Genomic DNA, 6,000 nt, shown 5'->3' with positions numbered 1-6,000 from the left:
GAATCCAGTTATTCTAACAGTTTTTTGGTGGAGTGTATAGGGTTTTCTGTATATAGTGTCTTATCATCTGCAAATAGTGATAGTTTTGCTTCTTCCTTACCAATTTAGATGCCTTTTATCTCATTATCTTGTCTAATTGCCATAGCTAGGAATAAAAGTGGTGAGAGTGGACATCCTTGTCTTGTTCCTGATAAAAGGAAAAGCTGTCAGCTTTTCGTCATTGAATATTTTGTTAGCTGTAGGTTTGTTGTATATGACCTTTATATTAAGGTACTTTCCATCTACACACATTTTCTTGAGAATTTTTATCATGAATAGCTGTTGAATTTCGTGAAATACTTTTTTCAGAATCTGTTGAGATGATCATATGATTTTTATCCCTCCTTTGTTAATGTGCTGTATCACATTGATTGATTTATAAATATTGTACCATCCTTGCACCCTGGAATAAACCACTTGGTTTGATGGATGATCCTATTGATGTATTTTTGAATTCAGCTTGCTAATATTTTGTTGAATATTTTTGCATATATGTTCATCAGGAATATTGGTTTATAATTTTCTTTTTTTTAATAGTGTCTTTGTCTTGCTTTGGTATTAGAGTGTCGCTGGCCTCATAGAATGAGTTGAGGTGTGTGAGTTTGACTGAGGGTTAATAAGGAACCCAGATCAGTTTTGGGCTGGTGATTCTGCTTCTGTGTGCTTGGCATTACCTAGGGGAGTATGGAGGAAGGACATCTCATATCTCAGCCTTGGGTTCAAGCCAACCATGTGGGTGAAACAGGGGGAAGGTGGTGTTCGTGTGTGTGTGTGTGTGTGTGTGATGCACAGATGGAAAGGTGGTCATTGGAGAGGATTATTATTTCAGAAGGTGTGAATATGTAAAGGTGTGTTCCATCTCAGAGGAGATAATTGCTTCCACTTATTTCTTTAGGTTCTAAGTCCATAGGAAGTTAAAGTAATCAGTCCTGTGAAAGCCAGAGCACAGAAACTGTACACATGCATTGGTCCATCTCCAGCATCCCTCAGTTCTCCAAATTTCCATGGTAACACTCAACCATGATATCCACCCACCTACCAATTGTTCCTGTCCAAGGAGTCCAGAGACTGACCAAAACATCCCTGAGCCCCAAATGAAAGATTCTTTTCCAGGCAGATTTTTCACCCCATTGTCATGGGGACATTTTTGATGGCCTATACAATAGGAAGGGGAAGACATCAGAGAGGTGGTTTTCTTTTCCCAAAACAATGTCCTGCAATTCTTGACTTTTTCCAATTCTCTTATCTATGGTTTATGCAACCTTTCATCAACCTCCATGATGTACAATAAGCTCAGAATTTGCTCAAGGCAAAACAGCAGAAGGAAAACATAGGCAGAGTTTACATACAGTTGAGATAAATTGCAGGTGCCTCATTTTGATTAAGTACAAGCTTGAAGAGCTAGACAGTCACTGGTGGGCTCCCTGATTTCATTCTTCCTTTAGCTTGGCTTGGAGTCATTAAATTTTCTACGTAGGGCATCTCTCATTCTCACATGCAGGAAGAGCTCATTTACCTGATCATGTTATTTCTCTCTCTCTATTGCTTTCACTCTTCCTCTAGCCTTTCTTCCCTTCCAAATCTATGAGAAAAAAGTATTTTTTCTGCCAGAGCTGCAAATTCATCCACGCGCTCTGTCTTAAGACTTTTCCTCAGGCTTTGGGGCATATTCTTCAGCTTCTGGGCCCTCAGAACAGCTATTTGTGTTCCGTCTGCCAAGCGTCCTACCTGTTAGCACACACCAGAATCTCTCTCATGGTCTTCCTCTTTCCTTCTCCCATCCTGTCTTCAGTGTTTTCCTCGCAGGATGATTATCACAGCACCTCTGTCTCACTCAGCTCTTCCAGTGCTCTTTGTGATTAGTTTCTAAACCCAGTTTCTTTAAACAGTCCCCACACTCCCAATTCTCTGTTCACCTCAGTCTCTCTCTACCACCATTCCTTTGGTCTCAGGTGGATCTCTCCACAGCTTCTAAATACACATAAAATATATTACAAAACTGCTAATAAACGTTTGGGTATTCAAAACCCCTCTCCATTTTTGGTACACTTTATCATTTGAACAGTAGAATGGTGATAGTTGTGCCCATCACCATATTTAATATGAATTTAACCAGGTATTTGCAGCTTAGCACAAAAAACCTTATTTTCCCCATAGATTGGGGAAAGGGGTTAGAAGTCTAGAAAAAGAGAGTGATAGATATCTCCCAGAAGCATGACTGTTGCATTTCCTGTAAATTCTGCCTTCAGATCTTTTCTTCTGAGCTTAGATACATTTTCATGGGACTTTCTTGGGATTGGTCTCTGAGACAGATATACTGTCATTTTTCCCCAAAAATTCTTATGTGAATTCACTATGCAAATTAAAGTTCACCAGGCTTGGCATATTTGCTTCACAGATACATGAGGAACATATTGTAAACTAGATCTTTGGATGGGAAGATCTATTCTATATCAGGTGATGGGAAGTTAAAGGAGAAAAAAGGATGATTAGGGGACTAAGAGAAGAGAAACCAAATGGAAAGCAGAGGAGTTTTGAATAGAAGATGCAGAATGAAGAAGAAAAGGCAGGGAGAATGGGAAGTTTGGTAGGGAATTCTTACTATCAATGATAGACTCCAAAGTATGATTCCTAGTGAAAAATTATAAGTTCATTATTACCTGAACTCATTATCACATGCACAACTCATCGTGTTTGCGTAGAATGTGATATGTAGGTGTAACCATACTGTATCTTCTGGATATATGTAAAGTCTAATAATGGTAAAACAGGAGGTTCCTCTTTGGTTCTACCAGAGAATTGCAAGGAATCCTGAAATAAAAGAAGAATTATCAATAGGGCTTAAATTGAAGAAAGTTGGAGAAAGAGAAAATCATTAGTCCAGTAGGGGTTAAGTACCAAGATTGAAAAGCTACGCTGTTTTTGTGATGAAAGAGAGTAAGACATCCCCAGGTGACTTCCCCGTGGTTACCCCCAGATCTTAGGGTGGGGCTGAAGGTGGTCCATAGTCTGTTGTTGGAGGGTAGAGAGCACAGAGCAGTCATCCCGTGGACATGTCTCATGACCTTGCCTTCACTCCGTGCCACGTGTCATCTTTCCGTCATTGCCTGAACAGCCATCATGTCTACGCATTTCCTTTCAAAAGATGTTACTAGACTGCTCTTTTGTTGCATAGGCTCAGAGAAGTGTACTCCTCTTGTTTCTCCTTAAGTTATGCTTCTGATTTCTGACACTGATTTCTTAAAGGAAGTTAAGGAGTAAATGGGGCATCCTTTTCAAAAGCTGCAGCCTCAGGTCCCTGTTTCTTCTTTTGGGCTCCATCTGCATAGCAGCTGGTCCAAAGGATAGAAGTCAACAAACTACTCAGATGGCAGAAGGAGTTTAGCTGAATATGAGGCCATCTGAGGACAAAGAGGAAGCTTAGCTGTCATTGCATCCAACTAGAATTGCCTCAGAATCCTGGGGTTAAGCCTTCTGTGATCACAGGCGCTCTGATAGCCCATCTTCCCAAGACAGACACTCTCCCTGAGTTCAGCTCTGTTGAATCACCTTCTTCCCAACAGCCCACATCACTCTCCTTACCCTTAGTTGCTTTTATTTTCCTTTCATCCCTTATCACAATCTGAAGTTGTATTATATATGTGATTACTTGTTGAATACCTGTGATCCTCACTAAATGTTAGCTCCATGCAGACAGGAATTTGTTCACGGCTGTGTGGTACCTAGACTAGTACCTGTACACTGTTGAGGTTTCAAATATTTGCTAAATGAAGGAATGCATCTTTAGCACAGTTCCAGCAGGCCCTTTTTCTGCTTAGAAATCTGCCTTTTCAGATTAAAATCTGCTTAATCTACTTTTTTCAAATTAAAAAGATTATATCCAATAAAACTCATGCTTTTGGCCTTCCCTGTGTTCATCTCAGCACATCTTTAGGTGATGTCGATGTCATCTTCCTTTCTATCTCTGTTGATTAATTTTCCTAAAAAAGGCATTCTCTACTCTCAAACTGTCTCTAGCAGATCTGTCCCTGGTTAGATAATGCATTCCAGGATTTCAAAAATGCCATTTAATGTCATCTTTTTCTCTTATATTTGAGTATACAATCAACCAGCTTAAATTCAGTGACTTTTGGATTGAGGCTAAAGATGCCCCACTCTTACTATGCCTAATGGTCCCAAATTTATTTTATTTGGTTACATTTTTTAAGATGTTATTATTTTTTAAATCATAGGCATCATCACTTTGTAGTTTTCCATTTTCCATTTTTAATATTTTCCATTAAAATACTTAAATAACTGCACAGGCAAAACTTAATGGTTAGATGGCAGGGGATGCTATACATGACACCTGAAATGTACGTAGGTCAGCAGATATGTGAACTTGGCAATGTGAAAGGCGAATCAGGTATGTGAATCAGTATACAGTGTGTGCAAGGTCATGAGCTACAAAGGTCCAAAGTGCATAAATTAAAGATTGTTCTCTGCAATGTGGGGTTTAAACCCAGGTGCCATTAACCAGGTTTGTGCCCCAGAGTAAGGGCTTCCTCTGTCCCACCAGCAGGGAAACGAAGACACCAATAATGGCTGCTTCACAGGGTTGATGAAAGAATCAGATGAGACAGTGCCTGTGGGGAGCACATGATAAAGGTGTTGCTGCTGTGAGACAGAGCGAGTGACAGGAGAGAGGAATTCTGGAAGGACCGAGACCTTAGGTTCAGGAGGTGATGCAGGCCCCTTGCTGGTGGAGCCACCAGGGAAACTGGCCTTGCTCGTAGAGAGACACAAAGCCCCTTTGGCTTTGATACTCACATAATGGAATTCTACCTCCATTGAAGGGTTTCTTTGTCATGTTTTTTCATTTCTTCATAAACCTATGTAATGTACAATATTCTAAATAGTATGTGTAAGTACCATTTCATAATTGTAAATAGGTCCTCAATTTCTCATTTTGGTTTCCTTTCATAGCCTTTCTCCTGCGATCATGGCCATAATGCCTTCATCAGTGGCTTCCTTTTCCTCCATTTCCAATTCAGGAATGTGCTCTCAGGGTGCGAGTCCCTGTGGTAAGGGGGCAAACTAAGGCTCTGGGAGAAGATGCTCTGAAGAGCCTTCTTAGGCGGGCGAGGGAGCCTCACCCAAGCTCTGGATGCTCATTAGGTTCTGGGATTCTTTTTCACTAAAAGAGGTATTTTTAGGACTTCAGTATCTCCCTTTTTTTATAAGAAAATAAAACAGTTGGATCCTGTTTTTCCTTTTGGGGTGGTCAGAGATAAGGAGATGTCTCAGCTTTGCTCCCGCACTGTCAGTGCCTAGTAGCTGGGGCCCCACTCCTGCCTCCACGTCCTCTGCTCACCACTGAGCCTGGGTCCCAGCGCGGTCAGCGTGCAGGAGCCCGAGCCTGTGCCCACAGGAGGCAGGGGAGAGAGAGGGAGAGCGGCCCCCTCTCCCCAGGAGGCCGCTGTGGAGTCACAGTGGCCTGCCTGCTCCCTGGATCTCCCATAGACTGAGGATGGTGCTGGGATGCCCCCAAGCCTCCAGTGGAGACAGCTGCCCCTGGGGGCACTGCCGTGCCCCTCTCTGACCCCACTGCAGCACACTGTCAGTACCGAGGAGGGTTGGAGGTGGCCACCTTTCCCAGCGTGCTTTGGCTTCAGGGCTTCCCCCAGGAGTGCCTGAAGGAAGGAAGGGGATCAGAGGAGGGCCTGGCAGGGGAGGTCTCCATCCTGGGCTCTGCTGTCTCTGCCTGCTGGGACTGCCCCAGAGGCCCCAGGTTAGGGAAATGTGCCTGGGTGGCCTCTTTGCTCCATTCAGCTCGTTGCACTTGCCCTGTTGCCTACTGAGTGCCAGCCACGGCTGCAGAGTCCTGGATCTGGGTGGCATGAGGGGACCTGCTACTGGGAGCCCCTGTATCTTCCCTCAGTCTCTGTCGTGCCTCTCTCATTGCCTTCACAGCATTTGTCT

This window comes from Manis pentadactyla, chromosome 7 (genome assembly GCF_030020395.1).
Source record: "Manis pentadactyla isolate mManPen7 chromosome 7, mManPen7.hap1, whole genome shotgun sequence".
Classification (NCBI taxonomy): Eukaryota; Metazoa; Chordata; class Mammalia; order Pholidota; family Manidae; genus Manis; species Manis pentadactyla.
Note: the sequence above shows the minus strand (reverse complement) of the source record.